This window comes from Nomascus leucogenys, chromosome 1a (genome assembly GCF_006542625.1).
Source record: "Nomascus leucogenys isolate Asia chromosome 1a, Asia_NLE_v1, whole genome shotgun sequence".
In the NCBI taxonomy this organism is placed as follows: Eukaryota; Metazoa; Chordata; class Mammalia; order Primates; family Hylobatidae; genus Nomascus; species Nomascus leucogenys.
In genome coordinates, this window is record NC_044381.1 from 76,980,994 (window position 1) to 76,999,283 (window position 18,290).

Genomic DNA, 18,290 nt, shown 5'->3' on the forward strand with positions numbered 1-18,290 from the left:
AGCATGAAGACAAGATTAGAGGAAAAAGAATAAAAAGGAATGAACAAAGCCTCCAAGAAATATGGGACTATGCGAAAAGACTAAACCTGTATTTGACTGGTGTACATGAAAGTGATGGGGAGAATGGAACCAAGTTAGAAAACACCCTTCAGGATATTATCCAGGAGAACTTCCCCAACCTAGCAAGACAGGTCAACATTCAAATTCAGGAAATACAGAGAACACCACAAAGAAAAGCAGCTCCAAGACACATAATCTTCAGATTCACCAATGTTGAAATGAAAGAAAAAATGTTAAGGACAGCCAGAGAGAAAGGTCAGGTTGCCCACAAAGGCAAGCCCATCAGACTAACAGCAGGTCTCTCTGCAGAAACCCTACAAGGGGTAGGGGGGCAATATTCAACATTCTTAAAGAAAAGAATTTTCAACCTAGAATTTCAGATTCAGCCATACTAAGCTTCAAAAGCAAAGGAGAAATAAAATCCTTTACAGACAAGCAAATGCTGATTTTTTTAAATTTTTTTATTTTTATTTATTATTATTATACTTTAACTTCTAGGGTACATGTGCACAACCTGCAGGTTTGTTACATATATATACATCCGCCATGTTGGTGTGCTGCACACATTAACTCGTCATTTACATTAGGTATATCTCCTAATGCTATACCCTCCCCCTTCTCCCACCCCACAACAGGCCCCAGTGTGTGATGTTCCCCATCCTGTGTCCAAGTGTTCTCATTGTTCAGTTCCCACCTATGAGTCAGAATATGTGGTGTTTGGTTTTCTGCCCTTGCAATAGTTTGCTCAGAATGATGGTTTCCAGCTTCATCTATGTCCCTACAAAGGACATGAAGCCATCCTTTTTAATGGCTGCATAGTATTCCATGGTGTATATGTGCCACATTTTCTTAATCCAGTCTATCATTGATGGACATTTGGGTTAGTTCCAAGTCTTTGCTATTGTGAATAGTGCCCCAATAAACACACGTGTGCATGTGTCTTTATAGAAGCATGATTTATAATCCTTTGGGTATATACCTAATAATGGGATGGCTTGGTCAAATGGTATTTCTAGTTCTAGATCCTTGAGGAATCGCCACACTGTCTTGAACAATGGTTGAACTACTTTACAGTCCCACCAACAGGGTAAAAGCATTCCTATTTCTCCATATCCTCTCCAGCACCTGTTGTTTCCAGACTTTTTAATGATGGCCATTCTAACTGGTGTGAGATGGTATCTCATTGTGGTTTTGATTTGCATTTCTCTGATGGCCAGTGATGATGAGCATTTTTTCATGTGTCTGTTGGCTGCATAAATGTCTTCTTTTGAGAAGTGTCTGTTCATATCCTTCGCCCAATTTTTGATGAAGTTGTTTGATTTTTTCTTGCAAATTTGTTTAAGTTCTTTGTAGATTCTGGATATTGGCCCTTTGACAGATGGGTAGATTGTAAAAACTTTCTCCCATTCTGTAGGTTGCCTGTTCACTCTGATGGTGGTTTCTTTTGCTGTGCAGAAGCTCTTTAGTTTAATTAGATCCCATTTGTCAATTTTGGCTTTTGTTGCCATTGCTTTTGGTGTTTTAGACATGAAGTCTTTGCCCATGCCTATGTCCTGAATGGTATTGCCTAGGTTTTCTTCTAGGGTTTTTATGGTTTTAGGTCTAACATTTAAGTCTTTAATCCATCTTGAATTAATCTTTGTGTAAGGTGTAAGGAAGGGATCCAGTTTCAGCTTTCTACATATGGCTAGCCAATTTTCCCAGCAGCATTTATTAAATAGAGAATCCCTTCCCCATTTCTTGTTTTTGTCAGGTTTGTCAAAGATCAGATGGTTGTAGATGTGTGATATTATTTCCAGGGGCTCTGTTCTGTTCCACTGGTCTATATCTCTGTTTTGGTACCAGTACCATGCTGTTTTGGTTACTGTAGCCTTGCAGTATAGTTTGAAGTCAGGTAGCGTGATGCCTCCAGCTTTGTTCTTTTGGCTTAGGATTGTCTTGGCAATGTGGGTTCTTTTTTGGTTCCATATGAACTTTAAAGTAGTTTTTTCCAAGTCATTGGTAGCTTGATGGGGATGGCATTGAATCTATAAATTACCTTGGGCAGTATGGCCACTTTCACGATATTGATTCTTCCTATCCATAAGCATGGAATGTTCTTCTATTTGTTTGTGTCCTCTTGTACTTCATTGAGCAGTGGTTTGTAGTTCTCCTTGAAGAGGTCATTAACATCCCTTGTAAGTTGGATTCCTAGGTATTTTATTCTCTTTGAAGCAACTGTGAATGTGAGTTCACTCATGATTTGGCTGTTTGTCTGTTATTGGTGCATTTATCCTTTGATAAAATTCAACACCCCTTCATGCTAAAAGCTCTCAATAAACTAGGTATTGATGGAACGTATCTCAAAATAATAAGAGCTATTTATGACAAACCCACAGCCAATATCATAGTGAATGGGCAAAAGCTGGAAGCATTCCCTTTGAAAACCAGCACAAGACAAGGATGCCATCTCTCACCACTCCTATCCAATATAGTATTGGAAGTTCTGGCCAGAACAATCAGGCAAGAGAAAGAAATAAAGGGTATTCAAATAGAAAGAGAGGAAGTCAAATTGTCTCTGGTTGCAGATGACATGATTGTATATTTAGAAAACCCAATCAACAGCCCAAAATGTCCTTAAGCTGATAAGCAACTTCAGCAAAGTCTCAGGATACAAAATCAATGTGCAAAAATCACAAGCATTCCTATACACCATTAACAGACAAACAGGGAGCCAAATCATGAGTGAATTCCCATTCACAATTGCTACAAAGAGAATAAAATACCTAGGAATACAACTTACAAGGGATATGAAGAACCTCTTCAAGGAGAACTACAAACCACTGCTCAAGGAAATAAGAGGGGACACAAACAAATGGAAAAACATTCCATGTTCATAGACAGGAAGAATCAATATCGTGAAAATGGCCATACTGCCCGAAGTAATTTGTAGATTCAATGCTATCCCTATCAAGCTCCCATTGACTTTCTTCACAGAATTATAAAATCTACTTTAAACTTAATATGGAACCAAAAAAGAGCCTGTATAGCCAAGACAATCCTAAGCAAAAAGAAGAAAGCTGGAGGCATCATGCTATCTGACTTCAAACTATACTACAAGGCTACAGTAACAAAAACAGCAAGGTACTGGTACCAAAACAGAGATATAGACCAATGGAACAGAACAGAGGCCTCAGAAATAACATCACACATCTACAACCATCTGATCTTTGACAAACTGGACAAAAACAAGCAATGGGGAAAAGGATTCCCTATTTAATAAATAGTGTTGGGAAAACTAGCTAGCCATATGCAGAAAACTAAAAGTAGACCCCTTCCTTACACCTTATACAAAAATTAACTCAAGATGGATTAAAGACTTAAACGTAAGACCTAAAACCATAAAAAATCCTAGAAGAAAACCTAGGCAATACCATTCAGGGCATAGGCATGGGCAAAGACTTCATGACTAAAAAACCAAAAGCAATGGCAACAAAAGCCAAAATTGACTAATGGGATCTAATTAAACTAAAGAATTTCTGCTCAGCAAGAGAAACTATCATCAGCATGAACAGGCAACCTACAGAATGGAAGAAAATTTTTGTAATCTAACCATCGGACAAAGGGCTAATATCCAGAATCTACAAGGAACTTACACAAATTTACAAGAAAAAAACAAACCCATCAGAAAGTGGGTGAAGGATATGAACAGACACTTCTCAAAAAAAGACATTTATGCAGTCAACAAACATATGAAAAAAAGTTCATCACTGGTCATTAGAGAAATGCAAATCAAAACCACAATAGCTGCCATCTCATAGTTAGAATGGTGATCATTAAAAAGTCAGGAAACAACAGATGCTGGAGAGGATGTGGAGAAATAAGAATGCTTTTACACTGTTGGTGGGAGTGTAAATTAGTTAAACCATTGTGGAAGACAGTGTGGCAATTATTCAAGGATCTAGAACCAGAAATACCATTTGACCCAGCAATCCCATTACTGGGTATATTCCCAAAGGATTATAAATAATTCTATTATAAAGACATATGCACATATTGCAGCACTGTTCACAATAGTAAAGACTTGGAACCAACCCAAATGTCCATCACTGACAGACTTGATAAAGAAAATGTGGCACAAATACACCATGGAATACTATCCAGCCTTTAAAAAGGATGAGTTCATGTCCTTTGCAGAGACATAGATAAAACTGGAAACCATCATTCTCAGCAAACTTACACAGGAACAGAAAATCAAACACCATATTTTCTCACTCATAAGTAGGAGCTGAAAAATGAGAATACCTGGACACAGGGAGGGAAACATCACACACTGGGGCCTGTTGTGGCGTGGGGGGCAAGTGGACGGATAGCATTAGGAGAAATACCTAATGTAGATGATGGGTTAATGGGTGCAGCAAACCACCATGGCACATGTATACCTATGTTATAAACCTGCACCAGAACTACCGTATATTAAAAAATATAACAATAATAATACCTTCACAGCAAAAAAATAAATAAATAAAAGCATATGTATTTTTTAACATCTGTGATGGGGGATGTGGCCTGCCTTCCCACTAACGCTCTCACAGTGGCAAATTCCAGAAAGGACAGGGATTCAAATGCTGCACAGCCAAAAAGAGACAAACATGCAGTACATTAAATGATTTTAAGTGGACAGAAACATTGGTTTGTAATATGTCTAGAATTTTTTAAAAAGTTGCTTTACTATAAGGTGGGGAAACATTGGTATAATAGACTATGGGAATTGTTCTTCTTTTCTGCCTAATTTTCCCACCTCCCTTTCTTCAGAATTCTTTGGGAAATATCTCCTCTATGCATTAGTGCTGGGGCTGCTAATCATAGGAGTATGCACACAGAACCTGAAATTGAGATATGGACATTGGTAGAGAGTTATTTGGCTTATTTCCTCCATTGCAATTGCTTAACTGGGAGATTTGAGTTTGTCTGGCAGCCATTTGTCTGCCACTAGGGGAGACTCTAAAAGAATAAAGCAATGCAAACAAAGAGTTGGAGAGAGAGTCTTGACAGCAGTATTTGAGTCTCCAGATGCACTCTTGCCGTAAGATACACTCTTGCACTTCCCAATTACATGAACCAATAAATCCTTTTTGGAGGATTTGAATTTCTGTCACTTGCAACCAAGTATTCCGACTTTGTGCAATGCAGAAGATCTAGGAGATAATAAGGTCAGTATCATTTGAGTCCCACAATTACAAATATTTGAAGGAATACAGTTCAAGATAAGAGTGGGATAGGAAAGATATTTGAACAACAATTCATAATGTAGATTATTTTTAAAAGCTAAGACAATGTAACCTCTCTTAGAATCAAAGGAACAATGGCTTGAGAAGAGAGCTGTGAAGTTAACAATTCCTTGAGAATATAAAAAACATCAAAAGCATGAGTAAAAGACATAGCTGTAAACTACACCACAGAAAATTCATGTTTAAGAATTTCCTTTACCACTAAAGAACTTATCCATGTAACAAAACTACCTTTATCCCAAAACTGTTGAAATAAATTTTTTAAATTAAAAAATATAGGAATTTCCTAATAGCGAATAATCAAATGTTTCATTATTTTTTAAAAGATTAGAATCTAGCCTGCTTAATACAAAGCCTAAATAATACTGTAATGAAAGTCAAAGGATCCATTCTAGACAGATCTTTCACTATGTATCTATATAATCTTAATTTATCTGAACCTGTGGAGCAAGTGTGGTGGTTAATACTGTCAACTTAATTGGATTGAAGGATGCAAAGTATTGTTCTTGGGTGTGTCCATGAGGGTGTTGCCAAAGGAGACTAACATTTTTATCGGTGGACTGGGAGAGGCAGACTCACCCTCAATCTGGGTGGCCACCATCTAATAAGCTGCCAGTGTGGCTAGACTGGTGGAGTCTTCCTGCCTTTATCTCTCTCCAGTGCTGGATGCTTCCTGCCCTCAAACATCGGACTCCAAGTTCTTCAGCTTTTGGACTCTTGGACTTACACCAGTGGTTTGCCAGGGGCTCTAGGGCATTTGGCCACAGACTGAAGGCTGCACTGTCGGCTTCCCTACTTTTGAGGTTTTGGGACTCGGACTGGCTTCCTTGCTCCTCAGCTTGCAGATGGCCTACTGTGGGACTTCACCTTGTGATCTTGTGAGTCAATACTCCTTAATAAACTCTGCTTTATATATACATCTACCCTATTAGTCCTGGCCCTCTAGAGAACTCTAATATAGCAAGCATCTCTTTCACTTCTAAAATTGTGACAATATTCAAAGTTCATTTCAGTCTAACAATTACATTTTCTGCTATTATCTATAGTCATGAGCTTAGACAAAAAAAAGGCAGGAGAAATACTTGAGCAAAACATTTCAAATTACACATTTCAGTTTAACACAGAATATAATTTGGTGATACTTATCTTTGGAATTCTTTTGAAACTGCCTTATGCATTTTGGTTTTTTTCATTGTACTATACTCTTACTCTATAAATTGCCCCCTTTCCAACCTCTGATACATATATAGAAATCCATCCACAGCTTCTGAACTACTTTTTAAAAATTTTTTTATTATAGCAAACTACACAAAACATATCTACCATTTTAACCTTTATTTTTTAAATTGTGGTAAAATACACATAAAATTGATCATCTTAACTATTTTTAAGTGTACAGTTTAGTGGCATTAAGTACATTCACATTGATATGCAAACATCACTATTACCCATCTCGAGGCCTCTTTTTATTGTGCAAAACTGAAATTCTGTACCCATCAAACAATAACTTCCCATCCTTCCTCCCCCAAGTCCCTGGAAACCACCATTTTAATTTCTCTTTATGAATTTGACTACTCTAGATACATCATACAAGTGTAATCATACAATATTTGTACAATAATTTTGTGAATAGCTTATTTCACTTAGAATAATGTCTTCAAGGTTCATCCAGGGCTGAGCACAGTGGCTCATGCCTATAACACCAGCACTTTGGAAAGCTGAGGTGGGAGGATTGCTTGAGCCCAGGAGGTTGAGGCTGCAGTGAGCATCCTACCACTGCACTCCAGCCTGGGCAACAGAGCAAGACCCTGTCTCAAAAAAAAAAAGGGTTTATCATCCATGTTGCAACATGTGTCAGAACTTCCTTCCTTCTTAAGGCTAAATAATATTCCATTGTATGTATATACATTCTGCATATCCATTCACCTATTAATGAATACTTGGTTTACTTCTACCTCTTGGCTATTGTGAATAATGCTGCTATGAACATGGGTATACAAGTATCTGTTAGAGTCCCCGCTTTTAATCCTTTTGGGTATCTTAGAAGTGGAACTGCTGGATCATATGGTAATTCTATGTTTAACTTTTTGAGGAGCCATCATATTGTTTTCCACAGCAGCTACACCACTTTACATTCTCATCAGCAATGCATAAAGGTTGTATGCTATTCAGGACTTTTATATATTAAAATATTTGATTACCCATTGTTAAATAGTACATGATATTTCAAAAACACAATGAGATGATCATCTGGCACACCTCCATGAGAATACAACTATCATTTTGTAAAATTCTAAGTTTTCTCATTTGTATATTTTCATAGAATTTTAAGTTTATATACTTTTGATTTTCTTCATATTATATATCTAAGCATTTTCCATGGCATTACAAAGCTATTATAATTATCATCCTAATGTTTATGTTATAGTCAACCAAGGGGAAATACTATAATTTTCTTAATCATTGAACATTCAAGTTGCTTCCTATTTTGCAGTATTAGAAATATGCAATAAATACATATGTACATAAATCTTTACTTCTTTTGAATCCTTTGCACAGAAAAGTATTAATCAGTTAAAAGTATGCACATTTTTAGAGTTGCTAATATGATTACATTTATTTTCAAAGTGATCATATAGATTTGTATTACCTCAGCACTCTCCCCAGTGGGGCCCATAACAAGAGGTACTGGTACTCTTTCATCACTAGTCCTCTAACAAATAGTCTATCACCTATAAATATTCACTAATTGAGTTCATGAGTGAATAAATGAGAATGCCATTTTACTGAATCCTCACTATCACTGAATCTCATTTTGTTTGCTAGTTTAAGACAGCTGGTACATTTTAGGCTATTTTAAAACTGTTTAAAATAATTAAAAACTTGGCCTTTGAATCAGAAGGTCCATAAAAAATGAATCTCTTTGCCAGCATAAAGGTCTTTCTTGGTATTTAAACATTTTTCTATACATTGCCAAGTGTAATGTAATTTCATTCTAATTTTTCTTTCTAAACACAAAAATATTATTATGGGAGCACTTTCCTAACTTGCTAGGTTTTGCCAAATCAGGTAACGATAACCTCTATTTAGCATTTGGTATAAGAAAATGAAATTGTATCAGCCATACTCAGCTCATCATAACTGAAACGCAATTGGTTCTAAATTTTTCTTATTTTGTTCATTTCTTTTTATTGTGCATTTTCTACCCATTAAGATGAAAGCTCTTTGAAGTTAAATCTTTCTTTTTAATCTCTATCTGCCAAATTGATTAGCACAAAATTTGGCACATAGTAGGCATCAATAAATATTTCAGGCATATTTATTATGCTCTACGGTTGATTTTTGTTTGATCTAATTGAGAATAATTTTCAAGAATCATGATAAAAATAAATTACATATGCATTAAATACATATTACAAGGATTTCTTTATGTTAAGGTAGAAGAATAAAACTAGCAGATAAAAAGGAAGCCTTAAACTATCCTGGTAGTCAATGTAGTATTCAATTCTTTACAGATTGTAAATTATAATGGTAATGGTACTAGAATCATCAAATTTTCCCCAAAGCAATCTTCAAGGCTAATCAACATAGACAATCACTCTTTTCATTTCTATAGCAATAAGAAAATTTTAAGCAATATCTTTTGATTGGAGTTGTCTTGAAAATTGCTTAGTTGGAGCCCTTATTTTAAAATGCAACAAGCCTGAAATATTAAATGTAATTTGCCATGCAGCCTAGAGAAAGAACGAAGCATTTGGTACATTTTTCCTAATTGTTTCTGATTGCTGCCTGGGTAGCTCCAGCACTTCCTGTTCAAAATCACCTTTGAGGGCTTCGACATCTTTGACTACTACTTTTAATCAAAAAGAGGCTAAGTATAAAATAATTTGACTATTATATGGCAGAAATCCTCATAATAACTGGCTTTAACATTTTTACTTAACTGACCTTAAAGAAAGAGTGCTCAGAAGGTAAACTGTTGGTACTCAGTGAATACTGATTAATGTGACACACTACTGGATGCTAATATTCACAGAAATCACTGTCCCAAGAAAAGTGGTCAATACTGAAGTAAAGAGAATTAGTTTTCTAATGATAATCATGTTTTGTTTAGGTCTGCTTAGCATAAAGCTCACTCTTATGTTTGTTGTTTAAAAAATTTACGCACTTTAAAAAACGTATTTGCATAAAAAATAAAATTGTATAGACTACCTTTATTTCCACCAATAGCATGATAAAACTAACAGAAAAATAATATAGAAGTAGAAATATACAGTTACATGAAAATTTAGAGACAGCCCGATCCTTAATATTACTGAGGAGAAAACGGAAACCTAGAGATTGACTTGCCCAACATAAAATTATCAAGTTTCTTGCAGAGCTCAAATGGTAATTCAGATCTCATTATTTCTTGCTAAATATGCTTTCCATCACCTTATGAACACCATTATCTTTTTCTTTCGCACTAAGAACACTGTTTTCTTAATCAGTTATTGAGTTCATGCTTTGATGAGGAATGAGGAAAATAACTGGTCTAGTAAATGGAGATCTTGCAAAGAGGACAACATATTTCAGAGTGTTCTCAGGTAGGGCTGCTTTCGCTTCTGAAAGGAAGGAATCATTCCATTGTCTTTGGAAGGAGGCATCAGTGGATGCAGTATTTGGGATATAATCTGAAGGAGGGGAAATGAGCTTCAGGCCCTCCTGGTTCTTAAAGATTGTTTACTGACTCATAAAGCAAGTACTATTCATTCTGTGCATCAGGAGAAATGGAATAAAAAATCTAGAAGAGTCCACACTATATTCAGGTTAGTACTTTTAAGATGTACTATATTTTTAAAGAATCTGTACATTGGGGAAAGAAGGTAAACATAAATAAAGGAAGTCTTTTCATAAGAGTAAATATAACTTTTAGGTTTTCACAGCCCACTGTTATAGCCCAGAGTACATTTGGGAATATGAATGATACAGAAACAAGTTGCCCAGGGATACTGAATTGTGCAATTCAAGGTGTATGTTTCTACACGAATTTGACCACTCAGAATAAAAAAACTGTCACTGAATTTTTGCAGTACATAGTATGAGTAAGTTTTTTGGTTTTGTTAGCTGTATTAGGCAGGGCATACATGCTCTTAAAGCTTGCCTCTAAAATTTTATTATTTTCATTATTATGATGCCAGGAGAAAAATTATCAGGGAAAAAATTCACAGGGAAAATAATCCATAGGCTAGTTTTATATAAAAGCCACAAATAAAAACAATCCATTGTTTCTTACTACATGGTTATCTCTACAAGTATATGCATCTCTTTTGTGCATACTGCTCTTTAAAGGTGTATGAATTTTCTACCAATTACAAAGTCTTGTAGGAGTAAAACTGCTATGTAATAAAAACATGAATCAGATATTTGGCTTGGGATTCATAAATAACAGAATTTTAAAAATTCCATGGGATTAATAATTATTCTAATATTTATTTCTATATATTGGTTTTAATTTAAATTAAGAGTCTAAAACACAGCTCTGGTAAAATGAAAATATTTTAAAGTACCAGCATAAATGTTATTAAAATCATTACACTTTATACTGTTAAAAACAAACCACATCTAAAAATTTCCTACAGTAATACTTAGTCATTGCTGATTTGACAAAATACAGCGTATTTTATTTTGCATGTTATATATAACATATACTTTACATATGTACAAATTTTTGTATATATACATATCTGTATATATACACTAATATAGTTTTACACATATGCTAAAATTTATATTTTACATACATTTGAAAAAATCAAATAAGCTTCAGAATGTATACATAAATTCAGTAAATGTTCTCATTTACTATATAAAATGAACTAATTTTAAAGATTTCAAAAGATGACCTATTAATCTAATATTGCAGTGGTCTAGTATCCCATTGTGTGATTATCAAAGCTCAAAATTTACCAATATACCAAATAAATCACAGTAATTTTCAACTGTAATACAACCCTAAAAAATAATATGGCACTTCTCTTCCTATGAAAGCATCAATACTTTAATTTCTTTGTTCAGAAAAACAACAATTTTCCATATATATTCTGGATAAAGGTACTATTATAAAAACAAAAATCCACTACACCTCTATACTGGTTATACAGTGGCTAAATCACTTAACGGCTTGGTGAGTTTTTTGGAGGGTAGGAGTATTGCAGCCAATTTAATGTTTTTGTTTTTAATTTTTTTATTAAAGATTATAAAATAATATATATTATTTTAAAAATGTATTAACAGCACAAAAGAGTATAAGGTAAAAAGTGAAAGTTCCCCTTCCAGTCAAATCCCAGTTAATCTCTTGAGGTTAAGGTCTGTTGTTTCTTATGTCTTTCAGAAATATGCATATATAAAACATGCTCATGCTTACATCCAGTTTAACATAAAATCATACCATGCAAATCATAATTTTTAATTGTTTTAATTAACGTAAGTTGGACATCTTTGCATAGATGTATATGCTGATATGTCTCCTTTTTACATAATCTATTTAACCAGTCCCCTATTGAAGACTGTTTTGTGCTTTTTTGATATTACAAATTTTCTAGTACAAACACCTGTAATAGCAAAAACACAAAACAGTCTTCAATAAGGAATAGGTTCAATAAACTTAAATGAAATTCTGTGTCAAGGAAAACTCCATTTTAAATTTTGTTAAACACAGCCAAGCTAAGTTTCAAAAATGTTCCTCTAATCTACCATCCCACCAAAACTGGTTTTTGTTATTTTATGCATAAACTGCCTTTATTTCCCATAAATAATTATTTAATATGAGTAACCTCTAGTTTTTGTGTTTTTAAATATATTAACCTAAAGAGAGCATCACAGTGTAAACTGCAGGAAGTAATTGTAACAAATGTGGACTTTTCCACTCAACAGTATAATGAGGCTGGAAAGATTGCAGGGGGGTCAACAGGCTTTCTTCCAACATTAGGCAAATTACACCTAACTTTTCCCCTCTACTCTTATGTAATCATAACTTTCCTACCCAGTAGAAATTCTCTCAGTTAACTTGCACGTGGCACTTCCATTTATATACTCATTCTAAAGGAAAGTGAAGACAATAGTCACAAAATTCTAAATGGTTAGTACATTTATAAACACAGAACTTGGCAGGCAAATGCCAGGAAAGGGGCATCTACTTGAGGTTGCTAACTTCAGTTATAGCTTTAGAAATTAATAAGGCATCATATCCTTGGTCACTGTCAGTAGGTTAACTGATGCTCCAATCTAGTGTAAAATGTTGGGAGAAAGACTATGAAATCTGCATCATTAACTATCAATAATGTTTGCAAAAATAAAGGAGAATCATTGTACTTAATTCAGATGTATGTAATTTAATTTTTGTAGAATCAAATTGTTAAGTACGCCTGTGGATGGTGTATGTACACACCAGACAACAAAACGTAAGCATATCCTGAGAATGACCCTGTATGGCAGACACACCTCAATGCAGTTTCGGTCTTCCCAGCATGGCCAACCCAGAGATTCATCCTTATCTATGAGAACATCTGAGCCCCATCCCATCCTGTGGGACGTGGGCCATACAGGAGATTGAGGCCCTTTGTTTTGGGTTAAATGAAGGTTGCCAGATGGAGGTTGCTAGGGGGAGGGTGTTAAGTGCAAACGCTATCTAAACTGCATGCTTTCTGCACGTGGTGGCACTTCTGTCCAGCCCACTGACACTGTAGTGCTCTTTATGTAAGTTCCCTTCAATAAACCCTATATCTCATTTGCTGGCTCTGGGTCTCTATTTGGCCTCTTGAACCTGGTGCCATCCATACTGAAGTGAATGGGATCTGGCATGACAGATGTTTACAGTTTTGTTACCATTAAAATTTGATCTTTCGGTGAAGTTAAAATTTTTACAAAATGTAACATAATTTAAAAATTAAAGTCTAGCTTTTTAAATATTCCAATTTACTGATTTCCAGTCTACTAATAATTCTACTGTGTTCTTTCTTAAACACCTGTGTTTTTTTTAAACAATTATCCAAAATAAGTTTCCAGTAGTTACAATGTTCCAAAATAATATCAACTGGAACACCTCTAAAATGAAGTCTCATCTGTGAAGTTATTGATGTGGAATAATAGTGAAATTTAAGAGCTATACAAGAAAACTAAAATTTCTTTATCATAACCAAAATTTGAAACTATCCTTTTATCATACACTCCCCATCAGTGATTACTGTAAATTTTTCAGAACTGGAATTTAAAAGAAATATATTGTATCTTAGAGTAAAGCTTGAGACCAACCAATGGCAAAGCTATGATTACATTATATATTGTATATTTGATGGTTCTATTTATGAATGTTTATGGGATATGAAAGTTTCTAATATTAAAGAAGGTTTCAATATGAAACACTGTAATTAACCATTGGGCACTTCCTGTCTTCAATATTCTCGCAACTCATAACTTGCCCAACCCAAATCTCACGAACATGCTGAGACACTCTAAAATTTCTACTCATCACATGCCCTTTCACATGATCTTTGATGCATATCATGATCTATGATACAGTGACTTTCAATAAGCCATATAAGAAGTCAATCTTTTTATTTTATAGTCCTTTTCTTCTTCGGTTTCTTCTTGTCCCATTAAGATATAAACCTTGGCATTCTTTTCCAATCTTATTACTTCAACAATCTTTTTAAAAAAAATTATTGAATATTCTACATCTTAACTTCTCTCCCAAGGTCAATATGTAATATAGGTCCAATTCTGTATTTCCAGCTGGGCGTAGGCACCTGAATATCCCATCAGCCCCTTACACACAGGTCTCAAAGTAGATTCATTATCCTTCTTCCCAAAGCTATTATTCCTCCTGTGTTTCTTTAAAGGCACCCAGAACTGTGAGCCTGATTTTGCCTCCTCTTTGGCCCATACCTAGTGCTGCAGTTCTGCATTATTTTTGGAGACTTCTGGCCAGTGGTCTCTGGGAACAAGGCAGAGTGAGGGTTTATGGTGTGGGTTTTGTTTTTGTTTTACTTTTTAGCAAGAGAAGTAACTTGGGTATGAACTGAAAACGGACATTACCATTACACAATAACATGTATGTCATGATGATGTCTGGCTAAACATCTTCTCTGGCTGAAGCAGCAGTTCCCGATTTTTCACAATTTGTTTCATTTTATGTGAATCAGCAAGGTAGGAAAAAATATATGAATCTTGAAGACATACAGATACGGACTCAACTCCTGATGTCATCACTTATTTTACTTTTCTCAAGCTCAGATTCCTTACGTTTGAAATAATAATAAGCTACCTCATAAGATTAAGACTAAATGAGGTACACAAAGTACTGATTCTATGTATGCTCTAAGTACGTGTTGAATGAATTAAAGAATAAATGTTCCCCTACCTGGAATACCTCCTCTCCCAGCTAACTTTTTTTTTTGAGACAAGATCTCACTCTGTTGTCCAGGCTGGAGTGCAGTGGTGCAATTTCGGCTCACTGCAACAACCTCTTACCTCAGCCTCAGAGTAGCTGGGACCACAGGCGCACACAACCACACCCGGCTAATTTTTTGTATCTTTTGTAGAGACAGGGTTTCACCATGTTGCCTCAAACTTCCAGGCTCAAGCGATCCTCCTACCTCAGCCTCCCAAAGTGCTAGGATTGCAGGCAAGAGCCACCACACCTGGCCCAGCTATCTACTCACCCTTTAAAACTGGATTGCAACCATCCTTAATTTCCCCAGAATTATGTGTCCCACTTTGTTTCTGAAGTTCAGCACATACCTGTTTATCACAAACACTGTAATTACTGATGTCCTTGTTGTTCAAGTTATGTCCTTGATGTCCAAGTTATATTTTGGTAAATTCCTTAAGGATCATGTTTTATTTGACTTTGTATCTGCAGCAATTAGTGTAGTTCCTGACAAATAGGAACCACTGTTCCCTTCACTATTTCAATAAATTGTTGAATGAATATTTTATACACAGCTAACCAAAGGGCTTGTACCATATGCCCTACTAATTTTATTCTAAGAAAGTGCGATGTTCAAATATATTTGAAAAACAGCAGATATTTCAACAATAAACATGTTAATTCTGGTTGGGTCGTATGTAATGCCCATGAGAAGAACAAGCATAAATACAGCCTCTCTTCATAAAGATAATAGCTCATCCTTACTAAGCACTTAAGCTGTGCCATTTACTCTGCTAAGCAATTTACAATTATTTGGTTTAATCCAATGACATAACTCTCTGTGGGTTAAGTTCTATTATTTGCCTTATTTTACAAGATATGGGGAAACTGAGCACTAGAGAAATTACATAACCTCAAGATCACACAAGTAGTAAGCAGCGGTGCCAGGGTTTCAATCCAGACTTCCTGACTCTGGAGCCTCTACTCTAAACCACATGAAACTCGGACTTCTTAGCAGTAACTGATGCTTCCAAGATACTTAATGTGGTACTCTGACCCGCAATGAGTGAGCTTCAATGAGAAAAACTATGGATGGACCAACAGCACGTTTTCCCATATTCTATCAAATCGTGAAGACACCAAACTATGAAAGGGCCTACCTGCAAATCACGTCCTTGAAGACAAGTATATGTATATCCGGGGTTTTCTTCCACATGCTTTCAACACACTACACTTTTCCTCTGGACAGAATATCTTAAAAATAAATAAATAAATAAAGCTTTGGCTTTCTTTAAATATGAACACAGTAATTATTTTTCTATTACGACCTGAAAACCTAAATACTTAAATAGGAAGTCATCATTTCCAGGAAAGCCAAGAGCCAAGAATTAAAAAAAAAAAAAAAAAAAAATTAAGGCCGCATTTACAGTTTTGAGGAATGGAGATCCAAACAAAACAGTCCACAAATCATCTTGGACTCTGAAGTGTGCAGAACTGCTAGGGTATCTACCCAATCACATGGGGGAATTGCGGGTACCTTGATACCCACAAGTTAGCTTCAAAGTTCCCTTACACGAGCCTCTAAATCCGCTGAGACCAATCATTGTTAACGCTGTCCGGGGCCGTCTTGAGGACTCCCAACTGGCAATCTGGAACGTGTCCAGAACTTGGTGGGGGGGAGAGGGGGTTCATATTTCGTAGAGAATGGGGGAGGTGAGCCCTGGGTATAGGGATAACTTTTTAACTAGCGTTAATTGGGGTCTTTGCGGCCAGGCTGTAAAGATTCCCGCCACACTAATAAGAATCAGCCACGGCGTTTTAATTGGACCGCCGGAACTCTGCCTTGTTTTATTAATATCTTAATAACACGTTTCTATGATGGACATGTTGGTTCCTTGTATTTTAAAACGCAGCCAGAAACTGAGGCGATAGCGATCACATTATGCAGTCCCCAGTCGTCCGAGCCGAATAGGCTGCATGAAGTGTCACTCAAAAATATTCATTACCGTCGGTGTGTTGCGTGGTGACGGCCAGTGTGCGAATTCATTAATGGAAGTCGCGGGACCCCGAGCGGTTGGAGATCTGCCACACCCCTCTGCCTGCGTTAAGACAACCTGACCGCCTCTGGTGAATTAATGCGCAAAATGGCGGTTGCTCGTCTGTTCCCCAACCTCGGCGCACAATCCTGAGGAAGGACGTCACGTCACCAGGGCAACGACGCTCTTGCGTAAAGGCCCGGCCCAGGGGAAAGTTCAGGGCGTCCTGGCTCTCCTCGCTGCTGCTTCTGCTAGGCCCAGTGCGAGACCAAAGCACGAGCGACTCCCGTCGTCCCCGGCCAGGCAGATGTTGGCCTAATCCTGGCGCGAACGAAGCGCGCTATTTCTCTGCTTCCTCTAGGCTAAGCCTGCTTTACGGCAGGGCCCGCCTCGGGAGCGAGCACAGACCGGGGCAGCGAGGCCAGCCGGGCGCCGGCGAGGTCCCCGAACGCGCACGCGCTCTCTTCGGCTCCGGGTGGCGGCCGCCGGAGTTGACGTTAGCCATGGAAACCCAAAGCTGGCCCGGGCGGGGCTGCGGTGAGCTCGTTGTTCGGCCGCCGCAGCTTTTCTGCCTCCGCATTCGGGCAATAACCAACCTCCCGGCGGGAGCGCCCAGCCCGGGTTTACCTGCAAAAATGCAGTCCCCGGGATGCCTTCGCGTCTTCTCTTCCCTCGGGTGACTTGAGGTACGTTCGTTGTCCGACGTCCACCTCGGGACTTCTTCGGCACCTTAATGTCCAAGCCTGTGCGGAGAGCCAAGTTGTTCTAGGAGCTTTCATTGCCACAAGAAACACATTTTTCGTTTTTCGTTGCAAAACCTTTAAGTGCAATTATTGGGCTTAATGAACTCAGTCATTAGAGATAGTAATTCAGTGTGATTTTAACTTTCCTTTGAAAGACTACTTTAGCCTGTTGAATTGTAGCATTTTGTTTCTAAGAGACTCGTACGAAATGGTATATGGCACACCCAGCCGGAGCTGTGTCCGTTAGATAGAAATGTACTCTCGCCATATCTCCAACTAAACCTCTTTTCTTTTGTCCGAATTGTTCAACTCATGGCCCCCTGAACGTGAAGCGCTCCTTCCCCACTGATCTCGACCTCTGTCCCCACAACCTTTTGTCTGCCCAGGACCAGAATTTACTCCAGTGAATCGGAAGTTGTTTTCCATGCCGCTGAATTGGTTATCTGCTCTGTATCCATCATTTTTCACTTACTCATTTTTTACTATTTTTAGGTGTTTGTTTTCTTCATTAAATCATTGCTACAGTTAGGGCAAAGACTATCCTTCATGTTATTTGGTATCCACCGCCACTCACGCCAAATCCCCAAACCTTTAGCATAGCATCCGGTTCAGATGTTGCCTTTTTACGAATTTAACTGTTTGGAGCATCTGTTGGCTACTCCTAAATTTCCTACTGAAAGAGCTGCCTTCTAATTATTAACTACTGTGGAAAATACCAATCAGGGAATCTTTTTCCTTTTTAAGAGCTTTATTGAGATGTAATATACATTCA

General features: G+C 37.0%; 1 protein-coding gene and 1 long non-coding RNA gene across 3 annotated transcripts in view; one reads left to right on the plus strand and one right to left on the minus strand.

The window, feature by feature from the left end:
• Positions 1-4,590: 4,590 nt before the first annotated feature.
• LOC115834791 lies at positions 4,591-16,910 on the minus strand. Its single transcript, XR_004029738.1, has 3 exons — positions 16,746-16,910; positions 15,900-15,993; positions 4,591-5,237 (listed from the first exon to the last, which is right to left on the minus strand). It is a non-coding gene; the product is annotated as an uncharacterized LOC115834791 (long non-coding RNA).
• Positions 16,911-16,965: 55 nt separating this feature from the next.
• PCNX4 (pecanex 4) overlaps positions 16,966-18,290 on the plus strand; it is a 44,272-nt gene continuing 42,947 nt past the window's right edge. For both annotated transcript variants that reach the window (XM_030811567.1, XM_030811556.1), the window contains exon 1: positions 16,966-17,461. The gene's annotated coding sequence lies outside the window, so the exon portion shown is untranslated. The remainder of the gene's footprint in view (positions 17,462-18,290) is intronic.